We start from the raw sequence: 22,815 nt of genomic DNA, 5'->3' as shown, positions 1-22,815 counted from the left end.
CCTTCACATTGACGACCAAACACAGAAATTGCGTCAGGAGTTAATAAAAAATGCTCAATGCCGACTTAAGTACAAGATGAATAAATCTTGTCATTGTTTGTGCTTTGCTTTGAGCATTTCCTGGGAGATAAGTATTAGATTCCGATGCACTACTGCAGCTTTACTCTATCCCTTGGACCTTCACATTGACGATGAAACACGGAAATTACGTCGGAATTTTAATACAAAAGGCACAATGCCGACTTAAGGACAACAAGAGTAAATCTTCTCATTGTTTATGGTTTGCTTAGAGCATTTCCTCGGAGATCAGTATTAGATTCCGTTGCACTACTGCAGCTTTACTCTATCCCTTGGATCTTCACATTGACGATGAAACCCAGAAATTGCGTCAGGAATTAATACTAAAAGCACAATGCCAACTAAGTACAAGAAGAGTAAATCTTCTCATTGTATGTGGTTTGCTTCGAGCGTTTCCTGGGAGATTAGTATTAGATTCCGATGCACTACTGCAGCCTTACTCTATCCCTTGGACTTTCACATTGTCGATGAAACACAGATATTGCGTCGGGATTTAATACAAAAGGCACAATGCCAACTGAAGTAAAAGCTGAATAAATATTCACAATGTTTGTGGTTTGCTTTGAGCGTTTCCTGGGAGATCAGTATTAGATTCCGATGCACTACTGCAGCTTAACTCTATCCCTTGGACATTCGCATTGACGATGAAACACAGAAATTGCGTCAGGATATAATACAAAACGCTCAATGCCGACTTAAGTACAAGAAGAATATATCTTCTCATTGTTTGTGGGTTGCTTTGAGCGTTTCCTTCTAGATAAATATTAGATTCCGATGCACTACTGCAGCTCTACTCTATCTGTTGGACCTTCACATTGACGATAAATCACAGACATTGGGTCGAGATTTAATACAAAAGACACAGTGCCGACTTAAGTACAAGAAGAGTAAATCATCTCATTGATTGTGGTTTGCTTTGAGCGTTTCCTGGGAGATCAGTATTAGATTCCGTTGGACAACTGCAGCTTTTCTCTAACCCTTGGACCTTCACATTGACGATGAAACACAGAAATTGCGTCCGGATTTAATACGAAAGGCACAATGTCGACTTAAGTAAAGGCAGAGTAAATATTCTCATTGTTTGTGGTTTGCTTAGAGCATTTCCTCGGAGATCAGTATTAGATTCCGTTGCACTACTGCAGCTTTACTCTATCCCTGGGACCATCACATTGACGATGAAACACGGAAATTGCGTCGGGATTTAATACAATAGGCACAATGCCGACTTAAGTACAAGCAGAGTAAATATTCTCATTGTTTGTGGTTTGCATTCATCGTTTCCTGGGAGATCAGTATTAAATTCCGATGCACTACTGCAGCTTTGCTCTATCCCTTGGACCTTCACATTTACGATGAAACACGGAAATTGCGTCGGGATTTAATACAAAAGGCACAATGCCGTCTTAAGTACAAGAAGTGTAAATCTTCTCATTGTGTGTGGTTTCCTTTGAGCGTTTCCTGGGAGATCAGTATTAGATTCCGATGCACTACTGCAGCCTTACTCTATCCCTTGGACTTTCACATTGTCGATGAAACACAGATATTGCGTCGGGATTTAATACAAAAGGCACAATGCCAACTGAAGTAAAAGCTGAATAAATATTCACAATGTTTGTGGTTTGCTTTGAGCGTTTCCTGGGAGATCAGTATTAGATTCCGATGCACTACTGCAGCTTAACTCTATCCCTTGGACATTCGCATTGACGTTGAAACACAGAAATTGCGTCAGGATATAATACAAAATGCTCAATGCCGACTTAAGTACAAGAAGAATATATCTTCTCATTGTTTGTGGGTTGCTTTGAGCGTTTCCTTCTAGATAAGTATTAGATTCCGATGCACTACTGCAGCTCTACTCTATCTGTTGGACCTTCACATTGACGATAAATCACAGACATTGGGTCGAGATTTAATACAAAAGACACAGTGCCGACTTAAGTACAAGAAGAGTAAATCATCTCATTGATTGTGGTTTGCTTTGAGCGTTTCCTGGGAGATCAGTATTAGATTCCGTTGGACAACTGCAGCTTTTCTCTAACCCTTGGACCTTCACATTGACGATGAAACACAGAAATTGCGTCCGGATTTAATACGAAAGGCACAATGTCGACTTAAGTAAAGGCAGAGTAAATATTCTCATTGTTTGTGGTTTGCTTCGAGCGTTTCCTGGGAGATCAGTATTAGATTCCGATGCACTGCTGCAGCTTACTCCATCCCTTAGACCTTCACATTGACGATGAAACACAGAAATTGAGTCGGGATTGAATACAAACGGCACAATGCCGACTTATGTACAAGAAGAGTCAATTTTCTCATTGTTTGTGGTTTGCTTCGAGCGTTTCCTGGGAGATCAGTATTAGATTCCGATGCACTACTGCAGCTTTACTCCATCCCTTGGACCTTCACATTGACGACCAAACACAGAAATTGCGTCAGGAGTTAATAAAAAATGCTCAATGCCGACTTAAGTACAAGATGAATAAATCTTGTCATTGTTTGTGCTTTGCTTTGAGCATTTCCTGGGAGATAAGTATTAGATTCCGATGCACTACTGCAGCTTTACTCTATCCCTTGGACCTTCACATTGACGATGAAACACGGAAATTACGTCGGAATTTTAATACAAAAGGCACAATGCCGACTTAAGGACAACAAGAGTAAATCTTCTCATTGTTTATGGTTTGCTTAGAGCATTTCCTCGGAGATCAGTATTAGATTCCGTTGCACTACTGCAGCTTTACTCTATCCCTTGGATCTTCACATTGACGATGAAACCCAGAAATTGCGTCAGGAATTAATACTAAAAGCACAATGCCAACTAAGTACAAGAAGAGTAAATCTTCTCATTGTATGTGGTTTGCTTCGAGCGTTTCCTGGGAGATTAGTATTAGATTCCGATGCACTACTGCAGCCTTACTCTATCCCTTGGACTTTCACATTGTCGATGAAACACAGATATTGCGTCGGGATTTAATACAAAAGGCACAATGCCAACTGAAGTAAAAGCTGAATAAATATTCACAATGTTTGTGGTTTGCTTTGAGCGTTTCCTGGGAGATCAGTATTAGATTCCGATGCACTACTGCAGCTTAACTCTATCCCTTGGACATTCGCATTGACGATGAAACACAGAAATTGCGTCAGGATATAATACAAAACGCTCAATGCCGACTTAAGTACAAGAAGAATATATCTTCTCATTGTTTGTGGGTTGCTTTGAGCGTTTCCTTCTAGATAAGTATTAGATTCCGATGCACTACTGCAGCTCTACTCTATCTGTTGGACCTTCACATTGACGATAAATCACAGACATTGGGTCGAGATTTAATACAAAAGACACAGTGCCGACTTAAGTACAAGAAGAGTAAATCATCTCATTGATTGTGGTTTGCTTTGAGCGTTTCCTGGGAGATCAGTATTAGATTCCGTTGGACAACTGCAGCTTTTCTCTATCCCTTGGACCTTCACATTGACGATGAAACACAGAAATTGCGTCCGGATTTAATACGAAAGGCACAATGTCGACTTAAGTAAAGGCAGAGTAAATATTCTCATTGTTTGTGGTTTGCTTAGAGCATTTCCTCGGAGATCAGTATTAGATTCCGTTGCACTACTGCAGCTTTACTCTATCCCTTGGATCTTCACATTGACGATGAAACCCAGAAATTGCGTCAGGAATTAATACTAAAAGCACAATGCCAACTAAGTACAAGAAGAGTAAATCTTCTCATTGTATGTGGTTTGCTTTGAGCGTTTCCTGGGAGATTAGTATTAGATTCCGTTGCACTACTGCAGTTTTAACCCATCCCTTGGACCTTCAATTTGACGATGAAACACAGAAATTACGTCGGTATTTAATACAAAAGGCACAATGCCGACTTTAGTACAAGCAGAGTATATATTCTAATTGTTTGTGGTTTGCTTTGAGCTTATCCTGGGAGATCAGTATTAGATTCCGTTGCACTACTGCAGCCTTACTCTATGCCTTGGACCATCACATTGGCGATGAAACACAGAAATTGCGTCAGGATTTAATAAAAAAATGCTCAATGCCGACCTCACTACAAGAAGAATAAATCTTCTTATTGTTTGTGGTTTGCTTTGAGCATTTCATGGGAGATAAGTATTAGATTCCGATGCACTACTGCTGCTTTACTCTATCCCTTGGACCTTCACATTGACGATGAAACACAGAAAATACGTCGGAATTTTAATACAAAAGGCACAATGCCGACTTAAGTATAAGAAGAGTAAATCTTCTCATTGTTTTTGGTTTGCTTAGAGCATTTCCACGGAGATCAGTATTAGATTCCGTTGCAATACTGCAGCTTTACTCTATCCCTTGCATATTCACAATGACGATGAAACCCAGAAATTGCGTTGGGATTTAATACTAAAGGCACAATGCCAGCCAAGTACAAGAAGAGTAAATCTTTTCATTGTTTGTGGTTTGCTTTGAGCGTTTCCTGGGAGATAAGAATTAGATTCCGATGCACAACTGCAGCTTTACCCTATCCCTTAAACCTTCACATTGACGATGAAACACAGAAATTGCGTCGGTATTTAATACAAAAGGCACAATGCCGTCATAAGTACAAGAAGAGTAAATCTTCTCATTGTTTGTAGTTTGCTTTGAGCGTTTCCTGGAAGATCAGTATTAGATTCCGATGCACTACTGCAGCTTTACTCTATCCCTTGGACCGTCACATTGACGATGAAACACAGATATTGCGTCGGGAATTAATACAAAGGGCACAATACCAGCTTTCGTACAAGAGGAGTAAATCTTCTCATTGTTTATGGTTTGCGTTGAGCGTTTCCAGCGAGATCAGTATTAGATTCCGGTGCACTACTGCAGCTTCACTCTATAAGTTGGACCTTAACATTGACGATGAAACACAGAAATTGCGTCGGGATTGAATACATACGGCACAATGCCGACTTAAGTACAAGAAGAGTCCATCTCCTCATTGTTTGTGGTTTGCTTTGAGCATTTCCTGGGAGATCAGTATTAGATTCCGATGCACTACTGCAGCTTTACTCTATCCCTGGGACCATCACATTGACGATGAAACACGGAAATTGCGTCGGGATTTAATACAATAGGCACAATGCTGACTTAAGTACAAGCAGAGTAAATATTCTCATTGTTTGTGGTTTGCATTCATCGTTTCCTGGGAGATCAGTATTAAATTCCGATGCACTACTGCAGCTTTACTCTATCCCTTGGACCTTCACATTTACGATGAAACACGCAAATTGCGTCGGGATTTAATACAAAAGGCACAATGCCGTCTTAAGTACAAGAAGTGTAAATCTTCTCATTGTGTGTGGTTTCCTTTGAGCGTTTCGTGGGAGATCAGTATTAGATTCCGATGCACTACTGCAGCCTTACTCTATCCCTTGGACTTTCACATTGTCGATGAAACACAGATATTGCGTCGGGATTTAATACAAAATGCACAATGCCGACTTAAGTACAAGAAGAGTTAATGTTGTCACTATTTGAGGTTTCCTTTGAGCGTTTCCTGTGAGATCAGTATTAGATTCCGATGCACTACTGAAGCTTTACTCTATCACTTGGACGTTCACATTGACGATGAAACACAGGGATTGCGTCGGTAATTAATACAAAAGGCACAATGCCGACTTATGTACAAGAAGAGTAAATTTTCTCAATGTTTGTGGTGTGCTTTGAGCGTTTTTTCTGAGATCAGTATTTGATTCCGATGCACTACTGCAGCTTTACTCTATCCCTTGGACGTTCACATTGACGATGAAACACAGAAATTGCGTCGGAATTTAATACAAATGGCACATTGTCAACTTACGTAAAAGAAGAGTAAATCTTCTCATTAATGCTGGTTTGGTTTCAACGTTTCCTCGGAGATCAGTATTAGATTCCGATGCACTACAGCGGACTTACTCTATCCCTTGGACTTTCACATTTATGATGAAACACAGAAATTGCGTCCGGATTTAATACAAATGCCATACTGCCAACTCAAGTAAAGGAAGAGTTAATCTTCTCATTGTTTGTGATTTGCATTTAGCGTTTCCTGGGAGTTCAGTATTAGATTCCGATGCACAACTGCAGTTTTACTCTATCCCGTGGACCTTCAGATTGGCGATCAAACACAGGAATTGCGTCAGGATTCAATACAAAAGGAACAATGCATATTTAATTACAATAAGAGTAAATTTCTTATTGTTTGTGGTATGCTTTGATCGTTTACTGGGATATCAGTATTAGAATCCGATGCACTACTGCAGCTTCACTCTATCCCTTGGCCCTGCACATTGACGATGAAACACAGAAATTGCGTCGGAATTTAATGCAAAAGGCACAATGCCGACTTAAGTACAAGCAGTGTAAATATTCTCATTGTTAGTGGTTTGCTTTGGGCGTTTCCTCGGAGATCAGTATTAGATTCCGATGCTCTACTACAGCTGTACTCTATCCCTTGCACCTACAAATTGACGATGAAAGACAGAAATTGGGTCGGGATGTAATACAAAAGGCACAATGCCGACTTAAGTACAAGAAGAGTAATTCTTCTCAATGGTTGTGGTTTGCTTTGAGCGTCTCCCGGGAGATCAGTATTAGATTCCAATGCACTACTGCTGCTTTACTCTATCCCTTGGAGCTCCACATTGACGATGAAACACAAAAATTACGACGAGATTTAATACAAAAGACACAAAGCCGAGTTAAGTATAGGAAGAGTAAATCTTCTCATTGTATGTGGTTTGCTTTGAGCGTTTCCTGGGAGATCAGTATTAGATTCCCATGCACTACTGCAGTCTTACTCAATCCCTTGCACCTTCGCATTGACGATGAAACACAGAAATTGCGTCAGGATTTAATACAAAAGGCACAATGCCGACTTATGTACAAGAAGAGTAAATCATCTTATTGTTTGTGGTTTGCTTTGAGCGTTTCCTGGAAGATCAGTATGAGATTGCGTTGCACTACTGCTGCTTTACTCTATCCCTTCGACCTTCACATTGACGATGAAACACAGAAATTGCGACGGGATTTAATAGAAAAGGCTTAATGCCGACCTAAGTACAAGAGGAGTAATACTTCTCATTGTTTGTGGTTTGCTTTGATCGTTTCTAGCGAGATCAGTATTAGATTGCGATGCACTACTACAGCTTTACTCTATAACTTGGACATTCACATTAAGGATGAAACACTGAAATTGCGTCGGGATTTAATACAAAAGGCACAATGCCGACTTAAGTACAAGAAGAGTAAAACTTTCATTGTTTGTGGTTTGCTTTGAGCGTTTCCTGGGAGATCAGTATTAGATTCCGTTGCACTACTGCAGCTCCACTCTATCTGTTGGACGTTCACATTGACGATGATACACAGATATTGGTTCGGGATTTAATACAATAGGCACAATGCCGACTAAGTACTAGAAGAGTAAATCTTTTCAATGTTTGTGGTTTGCTTCGAGCGTTTCCTGGGAGGTCAGTATTAGATTCCGATGCATTACTGCAGCTTTACTCTAACCCTTGGTCCATCACATTGGCGATGAAACACAGAAATTGCGTCGGTACTTAATACAAAATGCACAATGCCGACTTAAGTACAATAAGAGTAAATCTTCTCGTTGTTTGTGGTTTGCTTTGAGCGTTTCCTGTAAGATCAGTATAATATTCAGATGTACTACTGCAGCTTAACTCTATCGCGTGGACCTTCACATTGACGATGAAACACAGAAATTGCGTCGGTATTTAATACAAAATGCACAAAACCGACTTATGTACAAGAAGAGTAAATCCTCGCATTGTTTGTGGTTTGCTTTGAGCGTTTCCCAGGAGATCAGTATTAGATTCCCATGAACTACTGCAGCTTTACTCTATCCCTTTGACCTTCGCATTGACGATGAAACACAGAAATTGTGTCAGGATTTAATACAAAATTCTCAATGCCGACTTAAGTACAAGAAGAGTAAATCTTGTAATTGATTGTGGTATGATCTAGGCGTTTCCTGGGAGGTCAGTATTAGATTCAGATGCACTACTGCAGTTTCACTCTATCCCTTGGACATTCACATTGAACATGAAACACAGAAATTGCGTCGGGATTCAGCACAAAAGGCACAAAGTCGACTTAATTGCAAGAAGAGAGAAACTCCTCATAGTATGTGGTTTGATTTGAGCGTTTCCTGGGAGATCACTATTAGATTCCGATGCACTACTGCAGCTTTACTCTATTTCTTGGACTTTCACATTGACGATGAAACACAGAAATTGCGTCGGGATTTAATACAGAAGACACAATGCTGATTTAAGTACAAGAAGAGTAAATCTTCTCATAGTTTGTGGTTTGCTTTGAGCGTTTCCTGGGAGATCAGTATTAGATTCCGATGGACTACTGCAGCTGTACCCTATCCCTTGGAAGTTCACATTGACGATGAAACACAGAAATTGCGTCGGGATTTGATACAAAAGACACAATGCCGAGTTAAGTACACGCAGAATAAATATTCTCTTTGTTTGTGGTTTACTATGAGCGTTTCCTGGGAGATCAGTATTAGATTCCGATGCACTACTCCAGCGTTACTCTATCCCTTTGACGTTCACATTGAGGATGAAACACAGAAATTGCGTCGGGATTTAATACAAAAAACACAATGCAGACTTCACTACTAGAGAAGTAAATCTTCTCAATGTTTGTGATTTTCTTTGAGCGTTTCCTGGGAGATCAGTATTAGATTCCGATGCACTACTGCAGCTCTACTCTATCCCTTGGACCTTCACATTGACGATGAAACATAGAAATTGTGTCGTTATTTCATGCAAAAGGCACAATGCCGACTTAAGTACAAGAAGAGTCTATCTTCTCATTGTTTGTGGTTTGCTTTGAGCGTTTCCTGGGAGATCAGTATTAGATTCCCATGCACTACTGCAGCTCTACTCTTTCCCTTGGGCCTTCACATTGACGATGAAACACAGAAATTGCGTCGGGATTTAATACAAAAGGCACAATGCCGACTTAATTCCAATAAGAGTAAAATTTCTCATTGTGTGTGGTTTGCTTTGAGCGTTTCCTGGGGGTGCAGTATTAGCTTCCGATGCAGTACTGCAGATTTACTCTATTCTTTGGACCCTAGCATTGACGATGAATCACAGATATTGCGTCGGGATTTAATACAAAAGGCACAATGCCGACTTAATTCCAATAAGAGTAAAATTTCTCATTGTTTGTGGTTTGCTTTGAGCGTTTCCTTGTAGATCTCTATTTCATTCCGATGCACTACTGCTGCTTTACTCTATCCCATGGACCTTTACAATGACGATGAAACACAGTAATTACGTCAGGTTTTAATAAAAAATGCTCAATGCCGACTTAAGGACAAGAAGAATATATCTTCTCATTGTTTGTGGTTTGCTTTGAGCGCTTCCTTGTAGATAAGTATTAGATTCCGATGCACTACTGCAGCTCTACTCTATCTGTTGGACCTTCACATTGACAATAAAACACAGACATTGGGTCGAGATTTAATACAAAAGGCACAGTGCCGACTTAAGTACAAGAAGAGTAAATCATCTCATTGATTGTGGTTTGCTTTGAGAATTTCCTGGGAGATCAGTATAAGATTCCGATGTACCACTGCAGCTTTACGCCATCCCTTGGACCTTCACATTTACGATGAAACACAGAAATTGCGTCGGTATTTAATATAAATTGGCACAATGATGACATAAGTAGAAGAAGAATAAATCCTCTCATTGTTTGTGGTTTGCTTTGAGCGTTTCCTGGAAGATCAGTATTAGATTCCGATGAAATACTGCAGCTTTACTCTATCCCTTGTACCTTCAAATTGACGAAGAAACACAGAAATAGCGTCGTTATTTAATAGAAAAGGCACAATGCCGACTGAAGTACAAGAAAAGTAAATCCTCTCATTGTTTGTGGTTTGCTTTGAGCGTTTCCTGGGAGATCAGTATTAGATTCCGTTGGACAACTGCAGCTTTACTCTAACCCTTGGACCTTCACATTGACAATGAAACACAGAAATTGCGTCCGGATTTAATACGAAAGGCACAACGTCGACTTAAGTAAAGGCAGAGTAAATATTCTCATTGTTTGTGGTTTGCTTCGAGCGTTTCCTGGGAGATCAGTATTAGATTCCGATGCACTGCTGCAGCTCAACTCTATCCCTTGGACCTTCGCATTGACGATGAAACACAGAAAATGCGTGAGGACTTAATACAAAATGAACAATGCTGACTTAAGTACAAAAGGGTAAATCTTCTCATAGTTTGTGGCATGCTTTGAGCGTTTCCTGGGAGATCAGTATTAGATTCCGATGCACTACTGCTGCTTTATTATATCCCTTGGACCTTCACATTGACGATGGAACATAGAAGTTGCGTCGAGATATAATACAAAAGGCACAATGAGGACCTAAGTACAAGAAGAGCGAATCTACTCATTGTTTGTAGTTTGCTATGAGCGTTTCCTGGGAGATCAGTATTAGATTCCGATGCACTACTGCAGCTTCACTCTATCCCTTGGACCCTCACATTGACGATGAAACACAGATATTGAGTCGGGAATTAATACAAAGGGCACAATGTCAGCTTTAGTACAAGAGGAGTAAATCTTCTCATTGTTTGTGGTTCGCTTTGAGCGTTTCCTGGGAGGTCAGTATTAGATTCCGATGCATTACTGCTGCTTTACTCTATCCCTTGGACCTTCACATTGACGATGAAACACAGAAATCGCGTCAGGATGTAATAAAAAAATGCTCAATGCCGACTTCAGTTCAAGAAGAATAAATCTTCTTATTGTTTATGGTTTGTTTGAGCGCTTTCTGGGAGATAAGTATTAGATTCCGATGCACTACTGCAGCTTTACTCTATCCCTTGGACCTTCACATTGACGATGAAACACGGAAATTACGTCGGAATTTTAATACAAAAGGCGCAATGCCGACTTAAGGACAAGAAGAGTAAATCTTCTCATTGTTTATGGTTTGCTTAGAGCATTTCCTCGGAGATCAGTATTAGATTCCGTTGCACTACTGCAGCTTTACTCTATCCCTTGGATCTTCACATTGACGATGAAACCCAGAAATTGCGTCAGGAATTAATACTAAAAGCACAATGCCAACTAAGTACAAGAAGAGTAAATCTCCTCATTGTATGTGGTTTGCTTTGAACGTTTCCTGGGAGAATAGTATTAGATTCCGATGCACTACTGCTGCTTTAATCCATCCCTTGGACTTTCAATTTGACAATGAAACTCAGAAATTGCGTCGGTATTTAATACAAAATGCACAATGCCGACTTTAGTACAAGCAGAGTATATATTCTAATTGTTTGTGGTTTGCTTTTTAGCTTATCCTGGGAGATCAGCATTAGATTCCGTTGCACTACTGCAGCCTTACTCTATCCCTTGGACCATCACATTGACGATGAAACACGGAAATTGCTTCGGTATTTAGTACAAAAGGCACAAAGCCGACTTAAGTACAAGGAGAGTAAATATTCTCATTGTTTGTGGTTTGCATTGAGCGTTTCCTGGGAGATCAGTATGAGATTCCGATGCACTACTGCAGCTTTACTCTACACCTTGGACCTTCACAATTACGATGAAACACGGAAATTACGCCCGGATATAATACAAAAGGCACAATGCCGTCTTAAGTACAAGAAGTGTAAATCTTCTCATTGTGTGTGGTTTGCTGTGAGCGTTTCCTGGGAGATCAGTATTAGATTCCGATGCGCTACTGCAGCATTACTCTTTCACTTGGACTTTCACATTGTGGATGAAACACAGAAATTGCATTGGGATTTAATACAAAAGGCACAATGCCAACTGAAGTACAAGCTGAGTAAATATTCACATTGTTTGTGGTTTGCTTTGAGCGTTTCCTGGGAGATCAGTATTAGATTCCGATCAACTACTGCAGCTTAACTCTATCCCTTGGAACTTCATATTTACGATGAAACACGGAAATTGCGTCGGTATTGAATACAAACGGCACAATGCCGACTTAAGTTCAAGAAGAGTAAATCTTCTCATTGTTTGTGGTTTGCTTTGAGCGTTTCCTGGGAGATCAGTATTAGATTCCGTTGCACTACTGCAGCTTTACTCTATCCCCTGGACCGTCACATTGACGACGAAACACAGAAATAGCGTCGGGATTTAATGCAGAAGGCACAATGCCGGCTTACGTTCAAGAAGAGTAAATCTTCTAATTATTTGTAGTATGTTTTGAGCGTTACCTGGGAGATCAGATTTAGATTCCGATGCACTACTGCAGCTTTACTCTATCCCTTGGACCGTCACATTGACTGTGAAACACAGAAATTGCGTCAGAATTTAATACAAAAGGCACAATGCCGACTTAAGTGTACGCAGATTGAATATTCTCATTGCTTGTGGTTAACTATGATCGTTTCCTGGGAGATCAGTATTAGATTCCGTTGCACTACTGCAGCTTTACTCTATCCCCTGGACCTTCACATTGACGACGAAACCCAGAAATAGCGTCGGGATTTAATGCTGAAGGCACAATGCCGGCTTACGTTCAAGAAGAGTAAATCTTCTAATTGTTTGTGGTATGTTTTGAGCGTTTCTTGGGAGATCAGTTTTAGATTCCGATGCACTACTGCGGCTTTACCCTATCCCTTGGACCGTCACATTGACGATGAAACACAGAAATTGCGTCAGGATTTAATAAAAAAATGCTCAATGTCGACCTAAGTACAGGAAGAATAAATCTTCTCATTGTTAGTGGTTTGCTTTTAGCATTTGCTGGGAGATATGTATTAAATTCGATGCACTACTGCAGCTTTACTCTATCCCTTGGACCTTCACATTGACGATGAAACACGGAAATTACGTCGGAATTTTAATACAAAGGGCACAATGCCGACTTAAGTACAAGAAGAGTAAATCTTCACATTGTTGATGGTTTGCTTAGAGCATTTCCTCGGAGATTAGTATTTGATTCCGTTGCACTACTGCAGCTGAACTCTATCCCTTGAACATTCGCATTGATGATGAAACACAGAAATTGCGTCAGGATTTAATACAAAATGCTCAATGAGGACTTAAGTGCTAGAAGAGTAAATCTCACTGTTTGCGGTATGCTTTCAGCGTTTCCTGGGAGATCAGTATTAGATTCCGATGCACTACTGCAGCATTACTCTATCCCTTTGACCTTCACATTGACAATTAAAATAGAAGTTGCGTCGGGATTTAATACAAAAGGCACAATGCCGACTTAAGTACAAGCAGAGTAAATATTCTCAATGTTTGTGGTTTGCTTTGAGCGTTTCCTGGAAGATCGGAATTAGATTCGGATGCACTACTGCAGCTTAACTCTATCCCTTGGACATTCGCATTGACGATGAAACACAGAAATTGCGTCAGGATTTAATACAAAATGCTCAATGCCGACTTAAGTGCAAGAAGAGTAAATCTTCTCATTGTTTGTGGTATGCTTTGAGCGTTTCCTGGGTGATCAGTATTAGATTCCGGTACACTACTGCAGCTTTACTCTAACGTTTAGACCTTCACATTGACGATGAAACACAGATATTGCGTCGGTATTAATTACAAAAACAGTAAATCTTCTCAATGTTTGTGGTTTGCTTTGAGCGTTTCCTGTGGGATCAGTATTAGATTCCGAAGCACTACTGCAGCTTCATTCTATACATTGGACATTCACATAAAAATGAAACACAGAAATTACGTCGGGATTTAATACAAAAGGCACAAAGCCGACTTAAGTGCAAGAAGAGAAAAACTCCCCATAGTTTGAGGTTTGTTTTGAGCGTTTCTTGGGAGATCAGTATTAGATTCCGATGCACTACTGCAGCTTTCCTCTATCCCTTGGACCTTCACATTGACGATGAAACACAGAAATTACGTCGGAATTTTAATACAAAAGGCACAATGCCGACTTAAGTACAAGAAGAGTAAATCTTCTCATCGTTTGTGGTTTAATTTGAGCGTTTCCTGGGAGATCAGTATTAGATTCCGATGCACTACTGCAGCTTTACTCTATCCCTTAGAACTTCACATTGACGATGAAACACAGATATTGCATCGGTATTTAATACAAAAGGCACAATGCCGACATAAGTACAAGTAGAGTAAATTTTCCCATTGTTTGTGGTTTGCTTTGAGCGTTTCCTGGAAGATCAGTATTAGAATCCGATGCACTACTGCAGCTTTACTCTATCTACTGGACCTTCACATTGACGATGAATCACAGATATTGCGTCGGGAATTAATACAAAGGGCACAATGCCAGCTTTGGTACAAGAAGAGTAAATCGTCTCATTGTTTGTGGTTTACCTTGAGCGTTTCCAGCGAGATCAGTATTAGATTCCGATGGACTACTGCAGCTTTACTCTATAACTTTGACATTAACATTGACGATGAAACACAGAAATTGCGTCGGGATTGAATACAAACGGCACATTGCCGACTTAAGTACAAGAAGAGTCAATCTTCTCATTGTTTGTAATTTGCTTTGAGCGCTTCCTGGGAGATCAGTATTAGATTTCGATGCGCTACTGCAGCTTTACTCTTTCACTTGGACTTTCACATTGTCGATGAAACACATAAATTACGTCAGGATTTAATAAAAAATGCTCAATGCCGACTTAAGTACAAGATGAATAAATCTTCTCATTGTTTTTGGTTTGCTTAGAGCATTTCCACGGAGATCAGTATTAGATTCCGTTGCAATACTGCAGTTTTACTCTATCACTTGCATCTTCACATTGACGATGAAACCCAGAAATTGCGTTGGGATTTAATACTAAAGGCACAAGTACAAGAAGAGTATATCTTCTCATTGTTTGTGTTTTGCTTTGAGTGTTTCCTGGAAGATCAGAATTAGATTAAGATGCACTACAGCAGCTTTACTCTATCCCTTGGACCTTCACATTGACGATGAAACACAGAAATTGCATCGGGAATAAATACAAAGGGCACAATCCCAGCTTTAGTACAAGAGGAGTAAATCTTCTCATTGTTTATGGTTTGCTTTGAGCGTTTCCAGCGAGATCAATATTAGATTCCGATGCACTACTGCAGCTTTACTCTATAACTTGGACCTTAACATGGCTGATGAAACACAGAAATTGCGTCGGGATTTAATACAAACGGCACAATGCCGACTTAAGTACAAGAAGAGTCAATCTTCCAATTGTTTGTGGTTTGCTTTTAACATTTCCTGGGAGATCAGTACTAGATTCCGATGCACTACTGCAGCTTTACTCTATCCCTTGGACCTTCACATTGACGATCAAACACAGAAATTGCGTCAGGATTTAATAAAAAATGCTCAATGCCGACTTAAGTACAAGAGGAATAAATCTCCTCATTGTTTGTTTTTTGCTTTGGGCATTTCCTGGGAGATAAGTGTTACATTCCGATGCACTACTGCAGCTTTACTCTATCCCTTGGACCATCACATTGACGATGAAACACGGAAATTGCGTCGGGATTTAATACTAAAGGCACATTGCCAGCCAAGAACAAGAAGAGCAAATCTTCTCATTGTATGTGGTATGCTCTGAGCGTTTCCTGGGAGATCAGTATTAGATTCCGTTGCAGTACTGCAGCTTTACTCCATCCCTTGGACCTTCACATTGACGACGAAACACAGAAATTGCGTCGGGATTTAATGCAGAAGGCACAGTGCCGACTTACGTTCAAGAAGAGTAAATCTTCTCATTGTTTGTGGTATGCTTGAGCGTTTCCTGGGTAATTAGTATTAGATTTCGGTACACTACTGCAGCTTTACTCTATCATTTGGACTTTCACATTGACGATGAAACACAGATATTGCGTCGGTATTAATTACAAAAGGCACAATGCCGACTTAAGGGCAAGAAGAGAAAAACTCCCCATAGTTTGAGGTTTGCTTTGAGCGTTTCTTGGGAGATCTGTATTAGATTCCGATGCACTACTGCAGCTTCACTCTATCCCATGGACTTTCACATTGACGATGAAACACAGTAATTGCGTCGGGATTTAATACAAAAGACACAAAGCTGACTTAAGTACAAGAAGAGTAAGTGTTCTCATTGTTTGTGGTTTGCTTTGAGCGTTTCCTGGAAGATCAGTATTAGATTCCGATGCACTACTGCAGCTGTACTCTATCCCTTGGAACTTCACATTGAAGATTAAACACAGAAATTGCGTCGGGATTTAATACAAAAGGCACTATGCCATCTTAAATTCACGCAGATTAAATATCCTCATTGTTTGTGGTTTACTATGAGCGTTTCCTGGGAGGTCGGTATTAGAGTACGATGCACTACTGCAGCCCTTAATCTATCCCTTGGACCCTCACATTGACGATGACACACAAAAATTGGGTCGGGCTGTCAGGCAAAAGGTACAATGCCGACATAGGTACAAGTAGAGTAAATCTTGCCAATGTTTGTGGTTTGCTTTGAGCGTTTCCTGGGAGATCAGTATTAGATTCCGATGCACTACTGCAGCTTTACTGTAACGCTTTGAAGTTCACATTGACGATGAAACTCAGAAATTGCGTCGGGATTTAATATAAAAGGCACAATGCCGACTGAAGTACAAGAAGAGTAGATCTTCTGATTGTTTCTGGTTTGCTTTGAGCGTTTGCTGGGAGATCAGTATTAAATTTCGTTGCACTACTGCAGCATTACTCTATCCCTTGGACCTTCACATTGATGATGGAGCACAGAAAATGCGTCGGGATTTAATACAAACAGCACAATGCCGACTTAAGTAGAAGAAGAGTAAAATTTCTCATTGTTTGTGCTTTGCCCTGAGCGTTTCCTGGGAGATCAGTATTAGATTCCGATCCACTACTGCAGCTTAACTCTATTCCTAGGACATTCGCATTGACAATGAAACACAGAACTTGTGTCAGGATTTAAAACAAAATGCTCAATACCGACTTAAGTGCAAGAAGAGTAAATCTTCTCATTGTTTGTGGTACGCTTTGAGCGTTTCCTGGGAGATCAGTATTAGATTCCGATGCACTACTGCAGCTTTACTCTATCCCTTGGACCTTCACATTGACGATGAATATAGAAGTTGCGTCGGGATTTAATACAAAAGGCACAATGCCGACCTAAGTACAAGAAGAGCGATTCTTCTAATTGTTTGTGGTTTGCTTTGAGCGTTTCTTGGGAGATAAGTATTAGATTCCGATGCACTACTGCAGCTTCACTCTATCCATTGGACATTCACATTAAAGATGTAACACAGAAATTGCGTCGGGATTTAATACAAAGACACAATGCCGACTTAAGTGCAAGATGAGAAAAACTCCCCATAGTTTGAGGATTGCTTTGAGCGTTTCCTGGGAGATCAGTATTAGATTCCGATGCACTGCTGCAGCTTCACTCTATCCCTTGGACTTTCACATTAACGATGAAACACAGTAATTGCGTAGGAATTTAATACAAAAGATACAAAGCTGACTTAAGTACAAGAAGAGTAAATCTACTCATTGTTTGTGGTTTTCTTTGAGCGTTTCCTGGGAGATCAGTATTAGATTCCGATGCACTACTGCAGCTGTACTTTCTCCCTTGGAACTTCACATTGAAGATTAATGACAGAAATTGCGTCGGCATTGAATACAAAAGGCACTATGCCAACTTAAGTTCACGCAGATTAAATAATCTTAATGTTTGTGGTTTACTATGAGAGTTTCCCGGGAGATCAGTATTAGATTCCGATGCACTACTCCAGTCCTTAATCTATCCCTTGGACCCTCACATTGACGATGAAACACAAAAAATAGGTCGGGATATAATGCAAAAGGTACAATGCCGACATAGGTATAAGAAGAGTAAATCTTCCCAATGCTTGTGGTTTGCTTTGAGCGTATCCTGCGAGATCAATATTAGATTCCGATGCATAACTGCAGCTTTACTCTATCTCTTTGATGTTCACATTAACGATGAAACACAGAAATTGCGTCGGTATTTAATATAAAAGGTACAATGCGGACTTAAGTACAAGAAGAGTAAATCTTCTCATTGTTTTTGGTTTGTTTTGAGCGTTTCCTGGGAGATCAGTATTAGATTTCGTTGCACTACAGCAGCATTACTCTTTCCCTTGGACCTTAACATTGACGATGAAGCACAGAATATGCGTCGGGATTTAATACAAACAGCACAATGCCGACTTAAGTACAAGAAGAGTAAAACTTCTCATTGTTTATGGTATGCCCTGATCGTTTCCTGGGAGATCAGTACTAGATTCCGATGCACTACTGCAGCTTTACTCTATCCCTTGGACCCTCACAATTACGACGAAAGGCAAAAATTGCGTCGGGATTTAATACAAAAGGCACAATTCCTGTTTACGTTCAAGAAGAGTAAATCTTCTAATTGTTTGTGATATGCTTTTGAGCGTTTCCTGGGAGATCAGTATTAGATTCCGATGCACTACTGCAGCTTTACTCTATCCCTTTGAACTTCACATTGACGCTGAAACACAGACATTGCGTCAAGATTTAATTTAAAAAGCAGAATGCCGACTTAGGTACAAGAAGAGTTAATCTTCTCATTGTTTGTGGTATGCTTTGAGCGTTTCCTGGGGGATCAGTATAAGATTCCGATGCACTACTGCAGCTTTACTCTATCCCTTGGACCTTCACACTGACGATGAATACAGAAGTTGCGTCGGGATTTAATACAAAAGGCACAATGCCGACCTAAGTACAAGAAGAGCGATTCTTCTAATTGTTTGTGGTTTGATTTGAGCGTTTCTTGGGATATAAGTATTAGATTACGAGGCACTACTGCAGCTTCACTCTATCCATTGGACATTCACATTGAAGATGAAACACAGAAATTGCGTCGGGATTTAAATCAAAAGGCAGAATGCCGACTGAAGTACAAGAAAAGTAAATCTTCTCATTGTATGGGGTTTGCTATGAGCGTTTCCTCGGAGAACAGTATTAGATTCCGATGCACTACTGCAGTATTAATCTATCCCTTTGACCTTCACATTGACGATGGAAGACAAAAATTGTTTTGGGATGTAATACAAAAGGCACAATGCCGACTTAAGTACAAGAAGAGTAAATCATCTCAATGTTAGTGGTTTGCTTTGAACGTTTCCTGGGAGAACAGTATGAGGTTCCGATGCACTACTGCTGCTCTACACAATCCCTTGGACGTCCACATTAACGATGGAACACAGACATTGCGTAGGGATTTAATACAAAAGACACAATGCCGACATGTGTACATTGAAAGAGTAAATCGTCTCATTGTTTATGGTTTGCTTTGAGCGTTTCCTGGGAGATCAGTATTAGATTCCGATGCATTACTGCAGCTTTACTCCATCCCTTGGACCTTCACATTGACGATGAAACATAGAAAATGCGTCGGGATTTAGTACAAAAGGCACAATGCTGACTTACGTACAAGAAGGGTAAATCTTCTCATTGTTTGTGGTTTGCTTTGGCTGTTTCCTGGGAGATCACTATTAGATTCCGATGCACTACTGCAGCTCTACTCTATCTGTTGGTCATTCACTTTGACGATGAAACACAGACACTGGGTCAGGTTTTAATACAAAAGGCACAATGCCGACTAAGTACAAGAAGAGTAAATCTTCACATCGTTTGCGGTTTGCTTTGAGCGTTTCCTGGGAGACCAGTATTAGATTCCGATGCACTACTGCAGCTATACTATATCCTTAGGACCTTCACATTGACGATGAATCACAGAAATTGCGTCGGGACTGAATACAAAAGGCACAATGCCGACTTAATTACAAGAAGAGTAAATCTTCTCATTGTTTGTGGCTTGCTTTGAGCGTTTCCTGGGAGATCAGTATTAGATTCCGAAGCACAACTGCAGCTTTACTCTATCCCTTGGAGTTTCACATTGACGATGAAACACAGAATATGTGTCGGGATTTAATACAAAAGGCAGAATGCCGACTTAAGTACAAGAAGAGTAAATTTTCTCATTGTTTGTGGTTTGTTTTGAGCGTTTCCTGGGAGATCGGAATTAGATTCCGATGCACTACTGGAGCTTTACTCAATCCCTCCGACATTCACATCGAAGATGAAACACAGAGATTGCGTCGGGATTTAATACAAAAGGCACAATGCCGACTTAAGTACAAGGAGAGTAAATCCTCTCAATGTTTCTGGTTTGGGTTGAGCGTTTGCTGGGAGATCAGTATTAGGTTCCGATGCACTACTGCAGCTTTCCTCTAACCCTTGGATATCACATTGACGATGAAACATAGAAATTGCGTCGAGATTTAATACAAATGGTACAGTGCCGACTTAAGTACAAGAAGAGTAAATATTCACGTTGTTTGTGGTTTGCAATGAGAGTTTCCTGGGAGATCAGTATTAGATTCCGATGCACTACTGCAGCTTAATTCTATCCCTTGGACTCTCACATTGACGGTGAAACACTGAAATTGCGTCGGGATTTACTACAAAAGGCACAATGCCGACTTAAGTACAAGAAAAGTATATCTTCTAATTGTTTGAGGTTTGCTTTGAGCGTGTCCTGGGAGATCAATATTAGATTCCGATGCACTACTGCAACGTTACTCTATCCCTTTGACGATCACATTGACGATGAAACATAGAAATTGCGTTGTGATTTAATACAAATGGCACAATGCCGACTTAAGTACAAGAAGAGTAAATTTTCTCATTGTTTGTGGTTTCCTTTGAGAGTTTCCTGCGAGGTAAGTATTTGATTCCGATGCACTACTGCAGCTTTACGCTATCCCTTGGACCTTCACTTTGACGTTGAAACACAGAAATAGCGTCGGGATTTAATACAAATATCACATTGCCGACGTAAGTCCAGAATAGTATATCTTGTAATTGTTTGTTATTTGCTTTGAACGTTTCCTGGGAGATCAGTATTAGATTCCGATGCGCTACTGCATCTTTACTCTATCCCTGGGACCTTCACATTGACGATTAAACTCAGAAATTGCTTCGGGATTTAATACAAAAGGCACAATGCCGACTTAAGTACAAGAAGAGTAAATCTTCTCATTGTTTGTGGTTTCCTTTGAGCGTTTCCTGGGAGATGAGTATTAGATTCCGATGCACTACTGCAGCTTTACTCTATCCTTCGGACCATCACATCGACGATGAAACACATTAATTGCGTCGGGATTTAATACAAAAAGCACAATGCAGATATAAGTACAAGAAGAGTCAATCTTCTCATTGTTTAAGGTTTGCTTTGAGCGTTTCCCGGGAGATAAGTATTAGATTCCGATGCAATACTGCAGATTTACTCTATCTCTTGGACCTTCACATTGAGGATGAAACACAGAAATTGCGTCGGGATTTAAAACAAAACACACAATGAAAACTTAAGTAAAAGAAGAGTATCACATCTCATTGTTTTTGGTTTGCTTTAAGCGTTACCTAGGAGATCAGTATTAGATTCTGATGCACTACTGCTGCTTTACTCTATCCCTTGGACTCACACATTGACGATGAAACACAGAAATTGTGTCGGGATTGAATACAAAAGGCACAATGCCGACATAAGTACACGAAGAGTAGATCATCTCATTGTTTGTGGTTTGTTTGAGTGTTTCCTGGGAGATCAGTATTAAATTCCGATGCACTACTGCAGCTTCACTCTATCCCTTGGACTTTCCTTTTGACGATGAAACACAGAAATTGCGTCGGGATTTAATACAACTGGCACAATGCAGACACAAGTACAAGGAGAGTAAATCTGCTCATTGTTTGCTGTTTGCTTTGGGCGTCTCCTGTGAAATCAGTGTTAGATTCCGATGCACTACTGCAGCTGTTCTCTGTCCCTTGCAGCTTCACATTGACGATGAAACACAGAAACTGCGTCGGGATTTAAAATAAAACACCGAATGCCGACATAAGTACAAGAAAAGTAAATCATCTCATTGTGTGTGGTTTGCTTCTAGCGTTTCCTGGAAGGTCAGTATTAGATTCCGATGCACTACTGCAGCTTTACTCTACCCATTGGAGCTTCACATTGACGATGAAACACAGAATTTGCGTCGATATGTAATACAAAAGGCACAATGCCGACTTAAGTACAAGAAGAGTAAATCTTCTCATTGTTTGTGGTTTGCTTTGAGCGTTTCCTGGGAGATCAGTATTAGATTCCGATGCACAAATGCAGCTTTACTCTATCCCTTGGGCCTTCACAATGACGATGAAACACAGAAATTTCGTCGGGACTTTCATACATAAGGCACAATGCTGAATTAAGTACAAGAATAGTAAATCTTCTGATTGTCTGTGATTTGCTTTGAGCGTTTCCTGGGAGATCACTATTAGATTCCGTTGCACTACTGCGGCTTTCCTCTATCCCTTGGACCTTCACATAGACCATGTAACACTGAAATGCGGTCGGGATTTAATACAAAAGGCACAATGCCGACTTAAATAAAAGAAGAGTAAATCTTCACATTGTGTGTGGTTTGCTTTGAGCGTTTCCTGGGAGATCAGTATTAGATTCCGATGCACTACTGCAGCTTTACTCTATCCTTGGGACCTTCACATTGACGATTAAACTCAGAAACTGCGTCGGGATTTAATACAAAATGCACAATGCCGACTTAAGTACAAGAAGAGTAAATCTCCTCATTGATTGTGCTTTGCTTTGAGCGTTTCCTGGGAGATCAGTATTAGATTCCGGTGCACTACTGCAGCTTTACCCTATCCTTCGGACCATCACATTGACGATGAAACACATTAA

This window comes from Schistocerca piceifrons, chromosome X (genome assembly GCF_021461385.2).
Source record: "Schistocerca piceifrons isolate TAMUIC-IGC-003096 chromosome X, iqSchPice1.1, whole genome shotgun sequence".
NCBI classification, from domain to species: Eukaryota; Metazoa; Arthropoda; class Insecta; order Orthoptera; family Acrididae; genus Schistocerca; species Schistocerca piceifrons.
This window is presented reverse-complemented; position numbering follows the sequence as displayed.